Raw genomic sequence first — 23,459 nt, forward strand, 5'->3', positions numbered from 1 at the left:
TCATGTAACACTCTTATGCATTGTCTCGAAAATCTAGAAAAATTTTTGTTTGGCTCAATTGTCAATTTTTCAATGGACTCATAACTGATTCACAGAACGATTTTTGTGAAAGAAGATCAGTTTTTCTTTAAATGATCACCTACAGAGGTAAAATATCCAAATTCAGTTCTGAGAACAATTGAGAAAATAGCTCTTTTCTCTTTGACTTTTCCGAAATTTTCGACCAAATTTATCATGGAATACTCTTAATTAAGATCAATAGTTTTGGAATAGGCGGTAAGCTGTTCAAGATCTCAAAGAGTTACCGGAGCGAAAAACTGCAATACGTGAAAATTGGAAATTTAAAATCAAATAGTTCGCTGGTCACCTCGGATGTACATCAGTGCTCAAAATTTGGACCCCTACTTTTCCTTATTTTAATTAATGACTTACCTGAAACTGTTTTCAATTCCAACGTCTTTTTTGCTGATGATCTTAAATTAATATATAATGAAAATCTTGGAAACGCACACGGCATCAAACAAGGCTTAGGTTTAATATTGCGTTGGAGTTCCCGAAATAACATCAGATTCATTTTATCGAAAAAACAGTACATAATTTTCAATAAGAAGTCGAGACTAAGTCCGGTGTTGCATCAATGGTCGCTTGAACTGGGAAAAAATTGCAGAATTGTGGACTCGTAAAGCCAATGAAATTTTCCACCAAAATAAAAGAAACTCATCATATCTCTTGAGTGTAACTACAAAACTAAATCTATATAGGAGTACGCTTATTCCAATCTTAATCTATGGATCTAACTGTTATATGACTTCAAAGTCTGACATGAAACTATTAGAAAAATCTCATGGAAAAATTTCGTAATGGATCCTACTGAGCCTTACCTCTGTAAACAGATCTTCTCTGGCTATCAAAATTGGGGGACAATCATAATGCGTTTAACATCAGCGAGCATATTAGAATTGTGCAAAGAGAGTAAAGTTTTCGTTTCGTGTTACCTGAAATCAAAAAAGAATTTCAACGTTCAAATTTATACTATTGAACCACATAAAGAGCGAATATCGTTGATTCAAGTGTTAATTTCTTTCAACTGATCGAACTCAAAAATCGAATCTTAAAAACGATGTGAAAGTAGTTCAATATTTATTTCAGCATCAAAAATTTGTGTTCCATCACAATTATCTGTGTCTGCAAAAAATAACGATCCTAAATTTCAATAAACTTAACAAACTTAAACTAGTAAAATAGTGTATATATATATATATATATATATATATATATATATATATATATATATATATATATTTATCCTACGGAAGCGGTCCTCACTTTTGTGGAAGCCAAATTAATAATAAAATTAATAACAATATTCAAAATAGTTATGATTACAAATATGGAGGATAATCAAAAAATGGACACCGCCTTAAGCGTTTGAGTTTTCAAATAAAGTAAAAAGAACTGTGCATCAAATGTAGTTATAATTACATTAGCCCACCTATTCCGGGCATAGTAGCATGTCCAGAAAAAACAAAGAAAAATACAACTGAATAATGTTTGTTTTTTTTTGATGTGTTGAGTGGAGCAAAAAGAGAGTGGTTTTTTGTTCATATTGATGATTTCTAGACAGCAAGAATTTGAGGTGGGAAAAAGAATTCTGTATTTTAAGAACTCTGATTTTGATATCATTTTGGGCTGGTTTCATTAGTGGTTTTTTGGACTGGCTTCTGTAGTTGTTTTGAACGTTTCTGAAAAATGGATTGAATTTTATGCAAAATCAGAGGTTTTTCATGTATTTCGCTGATTTTTAAGCTAATTTTTGCTATTTTTGACGATTGTTTCGTTTTATTGCCTCAATGTATTGAAAAGAAAACTTTCACTTGAGAAAATTTCAGATAACAAATGATAACCGTTTTCTGGATATGAAGCATTTTTTTGTTGAGAAATATGGCAAAAAATGGCAAAAATTAAAACTATTTTTCTTAAATTTTTCGGAGTTTTCCGTTTTTTTATGTTTTTTGTCAAGTTCATGGCCTTATATGACTTGCTTATTGTTTTGCGAGCATCTGTATACCTTTTTGGCTGAAAGGAATTTTTTTGGTTTTGTTTGCTCTTGTAATATTGAGAAATTTTTAAACTTTTTTCCAGTTTTTTTAGTCCAAGTTGTTAGTAGGAGCCCATTTTTTCACGATTCGGCTTAAAATATTTTTAGTTGTTTTAGTAGGTACCAATTGTTTTGATGAAGTAATATTGGTAGTTATTTCGGAATCTCAATATATGCCAAAATTTGATCAGATTTTTTATTGTATTTTAGCAGATTCGATTTTCGTGTTTTTTTTTGTTTTATGGTTTCTTTCAATATAATCATAATTAATGGGCATGTTTGTCTGATGAGTAGTTAGGTGGCATTTAAGTGGATTTCCAGTTCGAGTCAATTCCGGAATTCTTCCGGCTTTTTTAAGATCTGTGCACACATTTTCATGTTTTTTGAAGTAAAATTGAAGTGGTGAGTTTGATCACTCATAGTCCCTACAAAGTCTAATTTTTTGTTAAGTCAATAAAAACTCTTTGAATTTTACCTCAGGACGAATCCTGCTGTTTTTTATTTTATCGTCAAGATCTTTGTTACGACCATATGACGTCACGACCACTTCAACTCTGCTTTTTTTTCATTTGTTCAAGCAACTTCAACTGAATTGGGTGCGTAACGTCATTTTTCACTCTTAGTGGAGCGATTTTTTTGTTTCATTCCTGTCATCATATTTTTGTTTGGTCAGTCTTGACTTACCTCACTCTCAAAAATGACTTCCTCACTCTAATATTGACTTTTCAAATTTAATTCAAAGAGATAAGTCCAAGTACGAATCAGCAATAAGTTATGCATATTCATAATCAAAATATTATCTTTCAGCCTTTAATGTAAAATTTCTGTTTTTTCGTCTTTCTTTTAACATCTTTTTGAAACTGCAGATCTACGATGCTATTGTGGCTATTTTCTGGTAATCTGCGAGCTATCTTCTATTAATTAAGCCTCCTATGCGTCAGATCACCCACTCGGAAAAAATAATTATTTTTTTAAGCTTGAACCACAAATAATTTTTATGAGCACTGCCCATAACTTGTTCAAAAAATCTTCATAGAATGGTACAAGACTCAGTTGAGCCTCTACTACCAAACAAAACTGTCAAGCAGTTTTGACTTTAAGTTGATCAGACGCAATTTGGGTTCATTGCGGTGTCTTCAAAACAGCGTTATTGGATTATGTTTTGGTGTATGAAAAAAATACGTAAATATTGAGTTTTGCCTTAATTGTTGGTCTTTCTGGTGTCTCAAAAAAATTGCAATCTAAACAAAAAGTAGATCTTGTCAACTCTGTAATGTGATATTTTAGATTCAATTAGCGCTTTTAAGTAATGCCTAATATTAGATACTGGCGGTTCTTTTAATTGCCGACGTCTATAGGAAATTGTACTTTCTGAATCTTACCCTCAGTTGTTGTTTTTCATATCCCTGGGTTTTTCCATTTTCTCGTTTAGTCCAATTGGGAAACAGTGCTCCCTTCTTTCAAATATTAGGTGGTATTAACTGGTCAATGGTTTTGATATATGGTTTCCTTTATTATTGAGGTTGACATGAATAATTGTCAAAACATTTTGGGTTTATTTTGCAACAAAGCTGTTTTAATATTTTGGTCGAAATCCTTAGCATAATTTTCGTCAACATAAGTTGATTGGGTTTGATATTTTTGATAAAACTATTTTTTCACAATACGTTTTCAGTTTTTTTGGGTTTATTTTTAACTCTGAATGTTCGGATATTGTTACGAATTTGATATGATATATTTACGTGTTCTTCGACGCTTTTAGAGTTCGAGAACATTTTGAGATTGCTGTTAATTTTTGTGTTGTCCTAGTGATTTCCATTTAAAATTTATGAATTTTCGTGTATGTTTTATGAGGAGTCATTTCATCTGCAAATTGTGCTTTTCATCACCATGTGGTGATTAGTTATTAAAATTTAAACGCTACTTGTTTTCGAATAAAAACGATCAGTTATTCAGTTATTCTCCTGCTTTCTTTTTTTCGCATACGTAGTCTTATTTTGAAATGTGAAAATCTAAGGCTGCCATTTTCTAAAAGTAATATTTTAATGTCATTAGTCATTTTTTGTTTGGCTTAATCTTGTATAGAATAATAATTCAGAACCTCATTTTTTGTAGTTTGGCAAAGTTTGGCCTTTGCTTTCTAAATTTAATTTTTTCTGCTTGAGAAATTGATTCAGCCTGATTTCTCTTTTTGTTTTTGCCTTTTTTTGTCAGGTCAAGTGAAATTAAAGAGAAATAACATTGCTTATATACTCGTTTGTTCAGGTTTTTGGATCCATAAGCATCCTCGAATCTATAACTCCGCTTTGTTTTCAGAATTTGGTATCTATTTCACTTGCAGGCACTTAGGCTAATAATAAAGATGGGAAGAAAACTGAGCAAACGGACATCACCGAGCCTCCGTGATTGACTCGTGTGAAAAATGAGCAGTGGTGGATGACGCATTCAAGAGCAGTCTATTCAAACTGGGCTTGCTTATTTCCAACATTCATCCAATTAATTTCAAAAGAAGAGTAATCGAATTTTTAATGCCCTAGAAGGTCTGAGCGAAGTGATGGACTTCTCCTTTTAAAAATATTTGGAGCGTTTACGCTCTTTGACGAATCTTTGAACAGTTACCTAGCTGAATATTGATAAGCAAAAGCCGTCACGTCAAAACATTGCTCATCTTGAAAAAAAGTGAAAAGATAATCTGCAGATTGCGATGCGATCCGATGTGGTTGTATTTTTAGCAACTGTTCTGAAGGTTTTTTAGTTTGCGATTTGCCTTCTTGTAATTTTTGCACGAATTTAACGTATTTGATTCAAGAATTGTACACTTGAGAGTGATAAAGCAATTTTGGAAAATAGCAAAATTTGAGCGTGCGTTGCACCGAAAAAATGCTAAGTGTGTAATTTCTTGTCCCGTTTGTTTTTTTACTATTTGAAATTACTTGTGCTTTTAATGACAGGCAGGTTTTATTGTTCTAGTTGGTATGAAAGAACCTTCGAAAACCAAAAGTTTTGGTAAATGATAAAAATAATTCTAATTAACTGTAAAGCTTATTTTATGAGATTTTGTTACTGAGTCACAAAAAAGGTCGTTGACATAGCAAACGAAAAATAGAAAATAACGCCTCCCGTTTGTTAACCGCGCTTGGCTACCTTTTTTTAGCGTGCACTCGACTGATTTGCGAACACACTACAATTTTCTGCAACTTGCATAACTTAGTTTTACTTTGTAGATAAGGGTCTACCACAATTCGCAGATGTTTATTGCTCTTGAACGAAGATTGAAGTGTTTTTTATAAACGTTTGTTTTTTTGTGCAAATTTTTTTCTGGACATTTTTTCGAGAATATTTTGTAATTTCAATTCTCGAATAAATTTCCGCGCTTGACTTCTTGAGTTTTGCGTGATTTAAATTGCTCTTATTCAGAAATTAAGTTTGTCGCTGACCAAAACGAAAAAAGTAATCACAAGGCAGTGATAGCTGAGTGATCAGTGCATCAGTATTTTTAACCTAACGTCGCGGGTTGAACCCCTCTTTCGTTGGAATTTTTTGCACGTTGAAAAAATTATCTAGGCTAATTTCTGAATTACAGAGTCCCGCCTGTTTTTGGAGAGCAATCTGCGCGGCATTAGTCGGGTTACTGTTCCGACTCTTAGGTGTCATGTAAATTCATACGCTGCAAACACAGAAAAATCACTTGATTGGTGGCAGAATTACTTGATTGTTATTTCGCGCCAAGAATTTGCGAAAACCAATCTTCGTCTTTTTGAAAATTTAAGCTGGAAATACTCAACTAATGATATACTACCGTTTTACGTTTTTCCTGAAACGCATTACTGGTGGCCCTGGTTTTCCAATTCAAAACAGCAACAAAAATATAAATGAGATTGATTTATTTCCATACTTTATATCAACTAATTGTATACTACCGTTTTCCGTTTTTCCTGAAAGGCACTACTGGTGGCCCTGGTTTTCCAATTCAAAATAGCAAACAATTTTTATATAAGATTGATTTATATCAATAATTTAATTGCTTATTGAAAAAAAGATTATTTGTTGACCCAATAGCTTTTGGGACGAAAATGAAACGAGGATGAAATTTGTCAATGACTTTTGTCAACAAATTTGTTATTCATTGCTCTCAAACAAAAATTGTAGCAATTATATAGCATGATACTGTTGGTCATTTCTTCATTTATTTCTTCATTTTCTTCATTTATTTGATAAGGTATTTGCGCCATGATTAGTAGCGCAGCAATTACAGTTATAGTGCGTATTTTGTTGGTTGGTTTCTATTTTGGTGGAGGGTTCTGGTTAAGTCCGCTAGTTTCGCCCCTCTGAAGGAAATAATCATAGCGCCGTCAGCATTCTTCAAAAAGACGGCTTGACACTACATATAGAAGAGAATCTTAATTACAGGCAATTTTTTTTGTTTTATTATTTAATAAAATTATCACAACAATTGAGCTAAGGATTCTATCTTCTGCATCAGTTCTAGGGCGGTAAGGGGAAGCAAAACTGATGCAAATTATTTTTTAGGGGACGCTGTTAAACATTATTTCATGGTTTTTTGCGGTTCATAAACTACTTCTGTATGTTGATTGTGTGTCTTGTTTATTGACATGATTTTTTATTTTTTCAAAATTGTAAATAAAAATTAATAGTTGCGTAAAAATGCAGATTATCGACAAAGGGTTTCGGCATTTTTCTACACAAAGTTTTTGCCATAGAAACTATCACGGAGATGACTCGAGTTCTTGAATTTGTGGATGCTGTAAAACTTTTAACCCTCAGTTGAAGCCTGAGCTGCAAAAACCATAGAGGTTGAAAATCCCTAATGGATCAATGTTTATTAAAAATCACTGCTATAGACTATGCTTGTTTGGACTTCTTTTCAAATATGCGAGGAAAATATGTGTCAAACTAGGAATCAAACCAATAAATTTGAGTTGCTATTGCCTAAAGCACAACTGTCGTAATAATGTCGCAATGGGTGTATGATATATTTTGGCATTCAGTGTTTGGATATTTTCCGTTTGTGCCCCCCAGCTTAGTGTGTGCATATTATTTGCAACCCCCGGCTCACCAGCCATAGTTTACAAGATGACCCACTATGTATCACTATGTGCTCTTCCGGGGGAGCATAACGTACTGGGGGTGAGCACAAACGGAAAAGATCCCACTGGCCCTCAATTACAATTTGTGTGTTGTTTTATATCACTTTGATATGAAAAAAGTTTCAGTTTCAGTTATTGCCTAATATTTCCCAATTTTCGTGTATTTGTTTAAACCAAAATTAACTCTTTAGCTAGTGATTTTTTAATCATATGCTGCATTTTAACTTTGATTTTTTTTAAATTTTTTGATCTGATTTTTGAAAAAATCATTTTCACAGTTCACTCAGAGTCACTATAAGGTCTAGTCTTTTGTTTTGTCAATAGAAAGATCTTTGAATTGTACCTCAGGACGTGTCCTGCTTTGTTTTTTTCGTGCGTGCGTGACTTAATTGCGTGCGTGACGTCATTTCTCACTCTTTGTGGAGCGAGTTTTTTGGTTCATTCGTGTAATTAAGTTTTTGGTCACAGGTGACTTAACTTACTCCCAAAAATGACTTCCTCACTCTGAAATTGGCTTTTTATTGAACGAAATTCAAAAAAATAAAGTCAAGTGAGTGTATATCACTTTGATTGAAGGTTATTTAAGAGCAACAATAAGTTATACAGCTTCATAATAAAACAAACCACTCAGCAATTAGAGAAAAATGTCTGCTTTTTCGTCTCTCTTTTACTATCTTTTTGGAACTGCAAGTCTACGAAGCTATCGTGGCTATTTTCTGGCAATCGGCCAGAAATTTTCTCATAATTAATCCTTTTTTGCGTCAGATCGTCCACTCGGAATAAATAGTTACTTTTTATGCTTGAACCACTAATAATTTTTATGATCACTGCCCATAACTTGTTCAAAAAATCTTCAAAAAATGGTACAAGAGGGAGTTGAGCCTCTAATCCCAAGCAAAACTGTCAAGCTGTTTTGACGTTAAGTTGATCTGTCGCAACTTTTGGCTCATTGCGGTGCCTTTAACACAGCGCTATTATTTTATATTTTGGTGTTTGAAAAAATACGGATATATTGAGTTTTGCCATAGTTGTTGATCTTTCTGGTATCTCAAAATCAAAAAAAATTGCAATCTAAATAAAAAGTAGATCTTGTCAACTTGCAAATGTTTTTGTTTTATTATTTAATAAAATTATCACAACAATTAGGCTAAGGATCCTATCTTCTGCATCAGTTCTAGGGCGGTAAGGAGAAGCAAAGTTGTTGCAATTTGATTTTTTTAGGGAATGCTCTTAAATGCGCTTTCGGTGTTTTTTTGCTGTTCATAAACTACTTCTGTATGTTGATTGTGTGTCTTGTGTATTGGCATGATTTTTCACATTTCTAAATTTGTAAATAAAAATTAATAGTTGCGTAAAATTGCAGATTATCGACAAAGGATTTCGACATTTTTCTACACAAAATTTTCCTCATAGAAGCTATCACGGAGTTGACTCGAGATCTTGAATTAGTGGATGCTGTGAAGCTTTTAACCCTCAGTTGAAGCCTGAGCAGCAAAAACCATAGTGTTTGAAAATCCTTAATTAATCAATGTTTTATTAAAAATCACTGCTATGGAGTGTGCTTAGTTGGATTTCTTTTCAAATATGCGAGGAAAATATGTGCCAAGCTAGGAATCAGACCGATAAATTTGATTTGGCATTGCCTAAAGCACAACAGTCGTAATAATGTTGCAATGGGTGTATGATATGTTTCGACATTCTGTGTCTAGATATTTTCCGTTTGTGTCCCCCAGCTTAGGGTTTGCATATTATGTGCAACCCCCCGGCTCACTTACCACATTTTACAAGACCATTCACTGTGTGCTCCATGTGCTCTTCCGCCGGGAAAATAACGAAATGGGGGTGGGCACAAACGGAAAAGGTCCCACTCCCACTGGCCCTCAATTACAATTTATGTGTTGTTTTATATCACTTTGATATTTAAAAAGTTTAAGTTTCAGTTATTGCCTAATATTTCCCAATTTTTGTGTATTTGTTTAAACCAAATTTCACTTTTTAGCTAGTAATTTTTTAATCACATGCTGCATTCTAATTTTGATTTTTTTTTAATTTTTTGATCTGATTTTTTTAAAATTCAGTCTCCCAGTTCACTTATAGTCCCTATGAGGCCTATCTTTTGTTTAGTGAATAAAAAATCTTTGAATTGTACCTCAGGACGTGTCCTGCTTTTTTTTGTTTTGTCGTCAAGATATTTGTTACCACCATATGACGTCATGGCCAATTCAACTCTGCTTTTTTCATTCGTTCATGCAATTTCAACTGAATTGCGTGCCTGACGTCATTTCTCACTCTTTGTGGAGCGAGTTTTTTGGTTCATTCGTGTAATTATTTTTTTGGTCACAGGTGACTTACCTTACTCCCAAAAATGACTTCCTCACTCTGAAACTGACTTTTTATTGAACGAAATGCAAAAAGATAAAGTCAAGTGAGTGTATATCACTTTGATTGAAGGTTATTTAAGAGCAGCAATAAATTAAACAGCTTCATAATCAAAAAAATAGCCCCTCAGCAATTAAAGAAAGATGTCTGCTTTTTCGTATTTCTTTTACTATCTTTTTGGAACTGCAATTCTACGAAGCTATAGTGGCTATTTTTTGGCAGTCTGCCAGAGTTTTTCCCATAAATATTCCTTTTTTGCGTCAGATTGTCCATTTGAAATAAATAGTTACTTTTTTAAGCTTGAACCACTAATAATTTTTATGAGGACTGCCCATAACTTGTTCAAAAAATCTTCATAAAATGGTACAAGAGTCAGTTGAGCCCCTACAACCAAGCAAAACTGCCAAGCTGTTTAAACGTTAAGTTGATCTGTCGCAACTTTGGGTTCATTGCGGTGTCTTCAACATAGCGCTATTGGATTATATTTTAGTGTTTGAAAAAATTACGTAAATATTGAGTTTTGCCTTAGTTGTTGGTCTTTCTGGTTTTTCAAAAAAATTGCAATCCAAAGTAGATATTGTCAACCCTGTAATGTGATATTTTAGATTCAATTAGCGCTTTTAAGTAATGCCTAATATTAGATACTGGCGGCTCTTTCAATTGCTGACGTCTATATTAAATTGTATTTTCTGAATCTGACCCTCAGTTGCTGTTTTTCATATCCCTTGCTTTTTTGTCTTCTCGTTTGGTCCAATTGAAATGGTCAACAGTTTTTGATATATAGTTGTTTTTCATTAGGTTTAACGTCACTAATTGCTAAAACATATATTCGTTTGCTTTCCAACAAAAATTTTGTATTATTTTGGTCGAAACCCTTAGTATAATTTTTGTCAACATGAATTGATGGGGTTTGATACCTTTAACAGTAGTATTTTTTCACATAACGTTTTCAATTTTTTGGGCTTATTGTTTAGCAATGAACGCCATAAAATTGTTAAAGATTTTTATATAAAACAGTTTCGTGTTCTTCAATGCTTTTAGATTTCGAAACATTTTGATTTTGCTGTTACTTTTCGTGTTTTCCTAATGATTTTTATTAAAAATTTCCCAAATTTTGTATATGCTGTCTGAGAGGTCTTTTCATCAGCAAATTGTGCTTTTCATCATCAGAATCTCATTTTTTGCGGTTTGGCAAAGTTTGGCCTTTGCTTTATAAAATTGCTTTTTTCTGCTTGATAAATTGATTTAGCTTGACTTTTTTTTTGTTTTTGTCAGGGCTAGTGCAATTAGAGAAATAACCTTACTTGTATACTCGTGTAATTATTTTTTTGTCACAGGTGACTTAATTTACTCCCAAAAATGACTTCCTCACTCTGAAATTGGCTTTTTATTGAACGAAGTTCAAAAAGATAAAGTCAAGTGAGTGTATATCACTTTGATTGAAGGTTATTTAAGAGCAACAATAAGTTATACAGCTTCATAATAAAACAAACCACTCAGCAATTAGAGAAAAATGTCTGCTTTTTCGTCTCTCTTTTACTATCGTTTTGGAACTGCAAGTCTACGAAGCTATCTTGGCTATTTTCTGGCAATCTGCCAGAAATTTTCTCATAATTAATCCTTTTTTGCGTCAGATCGTCCACTCGGAATAAATAGTTACTTTTAATGCTTGAACCACTAATAATTTTTATGAGCACTGCCCATAACTTGTTCAAAAAATCTTCAAAAAATGGTACAAGAGGGAGTTGAGCCTCTAATCCCAAGCAAAACTGTCAAGCTGTTTTGACGTTAAGTTGATCTGTCGCAACTTTTGGCTCATTGCGGTGCCTTTAACACAGCGCTATTATTTTATATTTTGATGTTTGAAAAAATACGGATATATTGAGTTTTGCCATAGTTGTTGATCTTTCTGGTATCTCAAAATAAAAAAAATTTGCAATCTAAATAAAAAGTAGATCTTGTCAACTTGCAAATGTTTTTGTTTTATTATTTAATAAAATTATCACAACAATTAGGCTAAGGATCCTATCTTCTGTATCAGTTCTAGGGCGGTAAGGAGAAGCAAAGTTGTTGCAATTTGATTTTTTTAGGGAATGCTGTTAAATGCGCTTTCGGTGTTTTTTTGCTGTTCATAAACTACTTCTGTATGTTGATTGTGTGTCTTGTGTATTGGCATGATTTTTCACATTTCTAAATTTGTAAATAAAAATTAATAGTTGCGTAAAATTGCAGATTATCGACAAAAGATTTCGACATTTTATGCTTGAACCACTAATAATTTTTATGAGCACTGCCCATAACTTGTTCAAAAAATCTTCAAAAAATGGTACAAGAGGGAGTTGAGCCTCTAATCCCAAGCAAAACTGTCAAGCTGTTTTAACGTTAAGTTGATCTGTCGCAACTTTGGGTTTATTGCGGTTTCTTCAATATAGCGCTATTGGATTATATTTTAGTGTTTGAAAAAATTACGTAAATATTGAGTTTTGCCTTAGTTGTCGGTCTTTCTGGTTTCTCAAAAAATTGCAATCTAAAGCAAAAAGTAGATCTTGGCAACTCTGTAATGTGATATTTTAGATTCAATTAGCGCTTTTAAGTAATGTCTAATATTAGATACTGGCGGCTCTTTCAATTGCTGACGTCTATATTAAATTGTATTTTCTGAATCTGACCCTCAGTTGCTGTTTTTCATATCCCTTGCTTTTTTGTCTTCTCGTTTGGTCCAATTGAAATGGTCAACAGTTTTTGATATATAGTTGTTTTTCATTAGGTTTAACGTCACTAATTGCTAAAACATATATTCGTTTGCTTTCCAACAAAGCTGTTGTATTATTTTGGTCGAAACCCTTAGTATAATTTTTGTCAACATGAATTGATGGGGTTTGATACCTTTAACAATAGTATTTTTTCACATAACGTTTTCACTTTTTATGGGGTTATTGTTTAGCAATGAACGCTATAAAATTGTTAAAGATTTTTATATAAAACAGTTACGTGTTCTTCAACGCTTTTAGATTTCCAAACAGTTTGATTTTGCTGTTACTTTTCGTCTTTCCCTAATGATTTCTATTACAAATTTCCCAATTTTTGTATATGCTGTTTGAGAGGTCTTTTCATCAGCAAATTGTGCTTTTCATCATCAGAATCTCACTTTTCGCGGTTTGGCAAAGTTTGGCCTTTGCTTTTTTAAATTAATTTTTTCTGCTTGAAAAATTGATTTAGCTTGACTTCTCTTTTTGCTTTTGTCAGAGCTAGTGCAATTTAGGAATTAACCTTACTTGTATACTTGTCTGTTCAAGTTTTTGGATCCATAGGCATCCTCGAATCTATAACTCTGCTTTATTTTCAATGATTGGTATCTATTTCACTTGCAGGCTCTTAGGCTAATAATAAAGATGAGGGGTCAAAAGAGTGAGCAAGTGGACATCACCGAGCCTCCATGATTAAGTCTTGTGAAAAATTAACAGTAATTTTTGACTTATTTAAGAGCACTCTAGTGAAACTGGGCATGCAAATTTCCAGCATTTTTACAATTTTTTTTAAAAGAAGAGTAATCGCATTTTTAAGGCCCGAGAATGTCTGAGCGAAGTGATGGACTTTTGGTTTTAAAAACATTTTGATTGTTTACGCTCTTTGATAAATCTGTGTAAAATTACCTATACAATATTGCTAAGCAAAAGCCGCAACCTAAGATTTTTGCCCATTTTGACAAAAATGAAAGTGTAATCTGCAGATTGTGATGAGATCCTTTGTGGTTGTTTTTTTAGCAATTTTTCTGAAGGATTTTAATTTCTTTAAACTTTTTTTTCTTGTAATGTTTGAATGAATTTGCCGTAGTTGATTCAAAATTGTTTTTTATTGCACACTTGAGAGTGATTATTGAATTTTAGAAAATAGCAAAATTTTGGCGTGCGTTGTATTGAAAAAACGCTAAGTTTGTTACTCGTTGTCCTGTTTATTTTGTTGAACATTTGTTAAATTACTAATGCACTTCATGAAAGGAGGATTTTTGTTCCAATTAGCATGAAACAAAGTTCAAAAAGTAAAAATTTTGGTGAAAAAATAAAGTAATTTTGTTTTAACTGTAAAGCTTATTTTATGACGTTTTGTAGATTGGGTCTCAAAATATGTCGATGACATAGCAAACGGAAATGAAAAACTGAAGCCTCTTGCATGTTAACGGCGCTTGGTTATCCCTTTAGCGTGCACTCAAATGATTTCCGAACTTACAACAATTTTCTGCAACTGGTAAAATTTAAGGTTATTTTGAAAAAAAGGGTTCACCACAATTTGCAGATGTTTATTGCACTTGAACAAAGTTTGAAGTAATTTTTTAAACAATTTTTCTTTGTGCAAAACTATTTCTTGATCTGTTTTGAGAAAGTTTCTGTAATTTCACTTCTCGAGTAACTTTGCCACGCTTGATTTTTTGAATTTTGCGTAACTTAAACTGCTCTTATTCAGAAGTTAAGTTTGTCGCTGACCAAAACGAAAAAAGTAATCACAAGGCAGTGATAGCTGAGTGATCAGTGCATCAGTATTTTTAACCTAACGTCGCGGGTTGAACCCCTCTTTCGTTGGAATTTTTTGCAGGTTGAAAAAATTATCTAGGCTAATTTCTGAATTACAGAGTCCCGCCTGTTTTTGGAGAGCAATCTGCGCGGCATTAGTCGGGTAACTGTTCCGACTCTTAGGTGTCATGTAAATTCAAACGCTGCAAACACAGAAAAATCACTTGAATGTGGCAGAATTACTTGGTTGATATTTCGCGCTAGGAATCTGCAAAAAACGATCTTTGTGTTTTTGAAAATATAAATTGGAAATACTCAACTAAAAGTATACTACTGTTTTAAGTTTTCCTGAAACGCACTGCTGGTGGCTCTTGTTTTCCAAATTAAAATAGCAAACAATTTTTAATCGAGATTGATTTAGACCATTAATTTGATTGCTTATTGATAAAAGATTATTTGATGGCCCACTAGTCTTTGGGGCGAACATGAAACGAGGATGAAATTTGTCAATGACTATTTATTAAAACCTCTTAAACGAAGACTGTAGCAATTTCGTAAGTACTGTTTGTCATTTTTTCAAGTTTCTCCATTTATTTGAAGAGGTATTAGTGCCAAGATTATTAACGCAGCAAAAACAGATATAGTGCGTGTTTTGTTGTTGGATTCTTTTTGTTGGAGGGTTCTGATTAGGTCCGCTTTGTTTGCATCTCTGAAGGAAATAATCATAGCGCCATCAGCATTCTTCAAAAAAAACGGCATGACACTACATATAGAACAGATGATTATTGCTTTCAATTGTTTTTGTTTTATCATTCAATAAAACCATCACAACAATAAGTCTAAGGAGCCTATCTCCTTCATCAACTCTAGGGCGGTAAGGAGGGGGAAAAGTTGCAGTTTATTTTTTTTAAAAGGATGCTTCTAAATGAGCTTTCATGGTTTATTTGCTGCTCATAAACTACTTCTGTATGTTAATTGTGTGATTTTCGATAATTTTTATGTAATTTTAGATCTCGAGTAACTTTTCTTCCACGCTTTACTTCTTGAAATTTGCGTGACTTAAATTGCTCTGATTCAGAAATTAAGTTTGTCTCTGACAAAAGCGATTGTAGTATAAGTAAGCACGGGGACCCGATAGCTGAGTGGTCAGTGCTTCATTATTTTAAACCTTAGGTTGGGGAGTTGAACCCCACTTTTGTCGAAATTTTTTGCAGTTTAAAGAACTAGCTAAGCTAATTTCTGAAATACATAATCCAGCCTATTTTTGAAGAACAATTTAACCGGCACTAGTAGGGCTGTTTTTCCGTTTCTTAGGTGCCATGAAATTTCAACCGCTGCAAATCAATACAGAAAAATTACCAGTTTGGTGGCAGAATTACTTGATTGTTATTTCGCGCTAAGAATATGCAAAAACCGATCTACGTGTTTTGGAAATTTTAAGCTGGAAATACTCAGCTAATGCTGGAACTACTCAACTCATACTACCGTTTTACGTATTTCCTGAAACGCACTACTGGTGGCCCTGGTTTTCCAATTTAAAATAGCAAACAGTTTTTGAAATAGATTGATTTAGATCAATAATTTGATTGCTTATTGAATACCGATTATTTGTTGACACAATGGTTTCTGGGACCAACAAGAAACGAGGATGAAATTTGTCAATGACTGTTTTTTAATAGCTCTCAAAAAAGTTTATAGCCATTAAATTAGTACTGTTGGTCATTTTGTGAGTTTCTCATTGACGCATCTGCGTCAAAACCATTAACTCAGCAATTACAGTTATAGTGTGTAATTTTTTTGTTGGATTCTATATTGTTGTAGGGTTCTAGTTGGGTTCGCTAAGTTCTTACCTCGAAAGGAGGTAATCATTGCGCCGTCAGCATTCTCCAAAAAAACTGCATGACACTACTTACAGAACAGATGATTAATTGCATGCAAGTGTAATTATTTTATCATTTAATAAGTTTATCACAATAATAAGGCTAAGGAGCCTATCTTATGCATCAGTTTTAGGGCATTAAGGAGGAGAAAAATTGTTGAAATGTAAATTTTTTTTGAAGGGATGCTGTTAAATGTGCTTTCACGGTTTATTTGCTGTTCGTAAACTATTTCTGTATGTTGATTTTGTGTTTTTTGTATTGACTTGATTTTATATTGTTCTCATTTTTTAAACAAATTTTAATAGCTATGTAGAATTGCAGATTACCGATAGAGGTGTTCAACTGTTTTCTACAAAAAGCCTTCTGTCATAGGAGTAATCACGAATATGACCCGAGTTCTGGAGTTTGTGGATGCTGTAAAGGCTATAACCCTCAGTTGAATTCTGCGCTGCATAAGCCATAGAGTTTGAAAATCTTTAATTGATCAATGTTTTATTAAAAATCACTGCTATAGACTATGCTTAGTTGGATTTTTTCACATATGCGAGGAAAATAAGTGAAAAACTAGGAATCAAACCGAAAAACTCAACCGAGATGTAATTGCCTAAAGCACAACTGCGGTAATATTGTCGCAATTGGTGTATATTATGTTTCGGCTTTCAGTGTTTGAATATTTTTCGTTTGTGCCCCCCAGCTTAGTGTGTGCATATTATTTGCAACCCCCGCCCGCCGCACGTGCCATAATTTACAGGCTGATTTACTATGTAATGCCAGGTGCTCTTCTTGGTGGAGCATAACGTACTGGAGTACGTTTTATAAGAATTCATTTCGTCAGCAAATTTTGTTTTTCATCAGCATGTGGTGATTACTTTTTTAATTTTATCTCCGCTAGTTTTCGAAGAAAAACGAAGTTTTTCAATTATTTTCCTGCTTGCTCGTTTTTGCATACGTAATCTCATTTTGATATAAGAAATCTAAGGCTGCCATTTTATAAATGTAATATATTCCAGCCATTAGTCAATTATTTTTGTTTGGGTTAAATTTGTTTAGAGTTGCAATTCAGAATCTCATATTTTGTGGTTTGGCAAAGTTTGGCCTTTGCTTTATGAAAAATTTTTTTCTGCTTGAGAAATTAATTTAACTTGATTTCTCCTTATGTTTTGCCGTTTTTTGTCAGAGCTATTGAAATTTAAAAAATAATCTTACTGGTATACTCTTATACTCGTCTGTTCGTGTTTTTGGATTTATAAGCATCCTCAAATCAATAACTTTGCTTCATTTTCAAAGTTCTCTATCTACTTCATTTGCAGGCACTTAGGTTAATAATAAGGATGAGGGCTAAAACGACTATAAGCAAACGGACATCACCGAGCCTCCGTTATTGACTCGTTTGAAAAATGACCAGTAGGGGATGACGCATTCAAGAGCACTCTAATGAAACTGGGCTTGCATATTTCCAACGTTCATCCAATTATTTTCAAAAGAAGAGTAATCGCATTTTTAATGCCCTAGAACGTCTGAGCGAAGTGATGGACTTCTCGTTTGAACAAAAATTGGAGCTTTTGCGCTCTTTGATGAATCTGTGAACAGTTATCAAGCTGAATGATGATAAGCAAAAGCCGTCACGTCAAAACATTGCTCGTCTTGAAAAAAGTGAAAAGATAATCTGCAGATTGTGATGCGATCCGATGTGGTTGTAGTTCTAGCAAATTTTTTGAAGGTTTTTTTGTTTGAGATTTGCATTCTTGTTAGTTTTGCGTGAATTGAACGTAGTTGATTCAAGAATTGTACACTTGAGAGTGATAAACAATTTTTGAAAATAGCAAAATTTTGGCGTTCGTTGCATCGAAAAAATGCTAAAATTGTAATTTCTTGTCCTGTTTATTTTTTTGTTAATCTGAAATTAATGATGCCATTAATTACAATCAGGTTTTATTGTTCCAGTTGGTATGAAAGAACGTTCAAAAACCGAAAATTTTGGTAAATATTAAAAATATTCTGATTAACTGTAAAGCATATTTTGTGATATTTTGCTGATTGGGTCTCAAAATATGTCGTTGACATAGCACACAAAAATTAGATTATGACGCTTCCCACTTGTTAAAGGTTCTTGGCTATTTTTTTAGCGTGCACTCGACTGATTTGCGAACACAGTACAATTTTCTGCATCTTAAAGAACTTAGTTTTAGTTTGTAAATAATTTGCTGATGATTATTGTTTCGAAGGAAGTTTGAAGTGATTTTTGTAAAGGTGCATTTTCTGTGCGAAATTATTTCTTGATCGGTTTCGAGATAATTCTTGTAATTTCACTTCTTGAGTATTTTTCCACGTTTCTTGAATTTTGCGTGACTTAAATTGCTCGTAATCGGAAGTTTGTCGCTGACAAAAGCGGTTGTTATTTAAGCAAGCAGAAGGCCCTGATAGCTGAGTTGTCAGTGTTTCAGTATTTTAAACCTGAGGTCGGAGGGTTGAACCCCTCTTTTGTCGGAATTTTCTGCACGTCTAAAAAATTATCTAGGCTAATTTCTGATTTACATAGTCTGGCCTGTTTTTACAGAGTAATTTGCCCGTACTTTAGTCGGGTTGTTTTTCGGTTTCCTAGGTGCCAGAAAATTTCAACCGCTGCAATTCAATACAGAAAAATTACTAGTTTGGTGGCAGAATTAGTTGATTGTTATTTCACGCTAAGAATGTAAAAAGACCGATCTACGTGTTTTTGAAAATTTAAAGTGGAAATACTCATCTAATAGTCAAGATTTTAAAAAAAAATTGTCAATTTAAAACTTTCCTACGAACGTTTTCGAACTCTGAGTTCATCGTCAGGTTATAAACAATACAAAATGATAAAATGAAAAGCCAGAGAATAAAATTCAAATCACTAAAATCAATCATTCAAGGAAATTGAAAACGAATTTTTACATATCTACAATCGTATCTACAAAACATATTTATCTGAGTAAAAACACTTTTTTGATTTGATGTAGCAGATGTATATCGACATGTTTTTTATTAAAAAAACCTACATATATTGCTTTAAACTTACTTTGGTTTTGTTCAATTGTAAAGTTGAAGTTTTCGTTTCTTAACGTGTCTTTCAAGTAGGATTTTCATCTCCAAACTAAGCTTTCAGTGTCAATTCTCGTGTTCGGTTTTCGTCGCGCGTGTTGATGACTGGTTTCAATGTTTTTTTATAGAGCGCCTCTAGTGTCATTAACTTAGATTGTTTGATGGATTGGTCTAATATCTTCCACTGGAAAGCTGTTTTATCACCGTTGCACTCGATTGCATGCACTCCCATCGGTGAATCTGCCTTGGCATGCTCTGCAACCCTTGTGTTATCATGTTGGCATGTCCGCCCTATATAGATGGATTTGAATCCATTACAAGTGAGTTCATAAACCACGTGGGATTTGAGATCCTTATCAAAGCTAGACTTGAGGCTATGTAAACAGCTCTTAAGTTTCCGAGTGGTGAAAATCGTCTGTACAGGATGAATTTTGTTCAACTTCTTTACAAAGTCATTAGAGATGTTGCCTCTGTACTGCAATACAAATTGTTGTTTCTCAGTATATTCCTGTTGTTTTACGGCTACACCCGCGTTATAACTATGTCTTTTTCTTTGTTCTTTCATTCGCAGCTGGTTAATTGTATCCTTGACGATATTCCCTACCCAATGCCTAGGATATTGATTACGTTCCCAAAATTCATTATTTTTTGTCTATGCTTCATTGAACGCTTCCCAATTGCTGGTGGCTCGGAACAGGCGGTGTTTTGTTCCCTGTATTATGCTTTTCTTTTGTTGTAGGGTTGCACAACTACGATAGTTCAGAATTGTTCGAGTATCTGATGGTTTTTGATACCATGTGCAAAAAATGTTCTCCTCCGTTTGTACGTTGATTGACATGTCCAGAAATGGCGAACTGTTTTTATCATCTGTTTTTTCTAATGTAAATGGGAGATTTGGATGAAGGTTATTGACCGCATCTAACAGCTCTTTGTGTCACTTCTAACTGTTTTCACAATATCGTCGGCATATCTTAGAAAAACTTTAGTTTCGGACGATTGGTTAATGTCAGTCTGATCATTTTCAAGACAGAATGAGCACATTCAGAACTGGTTTTCCATGATATCATATTCTGTGTTACTGATTTACTGACATTTTGCGTGGAACCAACTATTACAAACTTCACACTCAACACCCCTGGAACGTGCTGGCACACGGTGTTAACAATTGCGACAAATGCTAGATTGTGTGTTGGTTTTACATTCAGGTGTCCGTATTTTCATTTGTGGCTCCCACGATTTCGTCCAAATGTTTGCCAAAATCACCGCCAAGGACGCACCCATTGCCAACCCGTCTTTCGGACAGTACCAGCTTTTATTGCATTTGAAATGCACGTTGGTCACGGCTAATTCAAGCAGACGTTTCAGTGTTGTTCTAGGTATGTCTGGTTTATCGTCCCTAGCATAAAGCAATTGCAGGGCAAAGTTAATGGCTTCCTTCACTGGAATGGGATTTGAATCGTCTTTTTCAAATTTTATTTGTTCCAGAGTCTTTCGTGCGTCATTGGTGTTAGTTTCTATGTTTGCCTCTTCAATATTTTAAGTTTAACTTGTTAAGTTTATGGTAACAACTTCCCGGGTAGAAAGAACAAGTCTCTGAGGGATTTCTTTTTTGTGTACTTTAGCCAATACATACAGTTTTGCCAGTTGCGCACCATTGGACCTTATAGCTTCGTAAGCCATAACCGGTGTCTTCCCTTTTTTCCTCATATCCCAAAATTCTTTGTTTAGTTCTGTTTCATTTTTTCATTACGATATTTTCACAATCCTTTTCAAGTTTTCTGAACTGTTCGCAGTCTAAAACTTTTTCCAGTTTTCTGCAAGATTGCTCTTTTTCATAACCCAAAACCCTACACCCTTATCAAAAGGAACGGCAATCAGGGCGTTGTCACGCAGAATGCTACCGTATACTACCGTATACTACTAATAGTATACTACCGTTTTAAGTTCTTTCTGAAATGGACTGCTGGTGTCCCTGGTTTTCCAAGAAAGATTATTTGTTGAACCAATAGGGACGAATACGAAACGAGGATGAAATTTTTCAAAGACTGTTTATTAATTGCTCTCAAACGAAGTTTGTTGCAAATATACTAGTACTGTTGGTCATTTTTTATATTTTTCCTTAACGCATCTGCGTCATAATCATTAACGCAGCAATTACAGTTGTAGTGTTTAATTTTTTTGGATTCCATTTTGTTGGAGGGTTCTGGTTAGGTCCGCTAGATTCGCACCTTGAAAGGAGATAATCATCGCGCCGTCAGCACTAGCCAAAAAAACAGCATGACACTACTTACAGAACAGATGATTTATTGCATGCAAGTGTAATTGTTTTATCATTTAATAAGTTTATCACAACAAAAAGTCTAAGGAGCCTATCTTCTGCATCAGTTCTAGGGCATTAAGGAGGAGAAAAGTTGTTGAAATTTAATTTTTTGAAGGGATGCTGTTAAATGTGCTTTCATGGTTGATTTGCTGTTCATAAACTACTTCTGTATGTTGATCGTGTGTTTTGTGTTTTGACCAGATTTTATATTTTCCAGTTTTGTAAATAAAAAATAATAGTTACGTAAAATTGCAGATTATCGACAAAGGTTTTAGACAGTTTTCTACACAAAATCGTTTGCCATAGAAGCTATCACGAAGATGATTCGACTTCTTGAATTTGTGGATTCTGTAAAACTTTTAACCCTCAGTTGAAGCCTGAGCTGCAAAATCCATAGAGTTAGAAAATCTAACTGATCAATATTTTATTAAAAATCACTGCTATAGACTATGGTTAATTGGACTTTTTTCACATATTCGATGAAAATATGTGACAAACTGGGAATCAAACCGATAAATTTGAGATGGTATTGCCTATAGCACAATTATCTCCTAGTAAGTAACTCATTGAGCTGGACTGGAAACTGTACTACTAGATCGAACAAATCCCTAAGAGCCCTATTTAATATCAGAAGGAATGTCTCGGCACGTTGTAACACTCAGCTCAAAATCCATGCCTACAGAAGTTATGTCATGCCAATCCTCACTTTGCTCTCATGCCTCTCATCCCAGCGTCAGCTCTCTGAAAAAGTTAGAAAAAATTCAAAAGCACGCTACAGTTTGGTTCTCCGGGTACATGACAACTACAATGACAGGCTAGTTCGCTGCAATCTCCTACCAGTATCCCTTTACATTGAATTGAATGATGTACTTTACCTGCAAATGATACTTAACGGCAGAGTTGATGTTAAACCCTCAGCACTGCTGACTATAAATGAAAACGAGTCAACCAGACAGGGTCAGCGTAAAGAACAGCACCCGAAGAAGAAAATCCGACGAGAACTTCGTCAGACGTGACAGTATTCTCTACAATATCCTATCTCGACATGCAGAGTACACCAATGTAAAGCTGAACAAGAGCTCCCAGACGAACATTATTGACAATATTTTGTTGAATGTTACAACGAGAAAACATCTTGCACGTGGAGAATCTTATGCCTGTGTGGCTCATGCAACCCCTACGGAAAACTCACTAATAGATACCACCAGAACTGTACAAACAAATGAACATTCAATCGAGAAGAAAGATGCCCCTGGAAATCAAAAAGCCTATTACTACTACTGTTGCCGTAATATTGTCGCAATGGGTGTATATTATGTTTCGGCATTCAGTGTTCGGATATTTTCCGTTTGTGCCCCCCAGCTTAGTGTGTGCATATTATTTGCAACCCCCCCCCCCCCCGAAATTGACAGAAGACGATAGCTTCTTACCAATGCTGAAACAAAATTCAGAAAAAGGGAGAACAAGTGAATTATTCAAGCTCCCGAAAACCAGAACTGAAAAGGCTAGAAATGATTTCTTTTTCCGTACATGCAGACTAGCAAATCGAATAGAAAAATACATTGAATTTAATACGAAAAAAGGCCTTAAAAATCGAGTTTTAAATTTCATGTGGAATTTTGTAAACGAGCGATTCGACGAAAATAACATCTGTAGCTGGCATCTATGCTGTGACTGTCAGATCTGCAGAAATAATAGGACAATTTTCTAAGACGACGACTGAGACGAAAATCCCCTCAGTGAAAACTAAATCCCCAACAACAACAACAACAGCACGTGCCATATTTTAAAGGATTTTTTTTACTATGTAATGCCAGGTGCTCTTCCTGGGGGGGGGGGGGGGGGGCATAACGTACTGGGGGTGGGCACAAACGGAAAAGATCACACTGGCCCTCAATTACAATTTATATGTTGTTATATATCACTTTGATATGTAAAAAATAGCAGGGGTGACAGGGGGAGGCGGTGTCGTAAAAGTTATATGCCCACGAAGCTTTGGGGAGACAAAATAGATTAGGATAATATACAGACGGCTATAATTGACAGGGCCATTTTTTTCAAATTGCATTTCGCACTGGTTTTTGCTGATTATTTTTGTTG

The 23,459-nt window shown here is 34.1% G+C and overlaps 1 protein-coding gene across 1 annotated transcript in view; it reads left to right on the forward strand.

Moving 5' to 3' along the window:
• LOC142342711 (F-box and WD repeat domain-containing 11-B-like) overlaps nt 1-23,459 on the forward strand; it is a 192,004-nt gene that overhangs the window by 110,616 nt on the left and 57,929 nt on the right. The gene's annotated exons all lie outside the window — the stretch shown is intronic.

The sequence above is a fragment of the Convolutriloba macropyga genome, chromosome 7 (assembly GCF_964194025.1).
Source record: "Convolutriloba macropyga chromosome 7, txConMacr16.3, whole genome shotgun sequence".
NCBI lineage: Eukaryota > Metazoa > Xenacoelomorpha > Acoela > Convolutidae > Convolutriloba > Convolutriloba macropyga.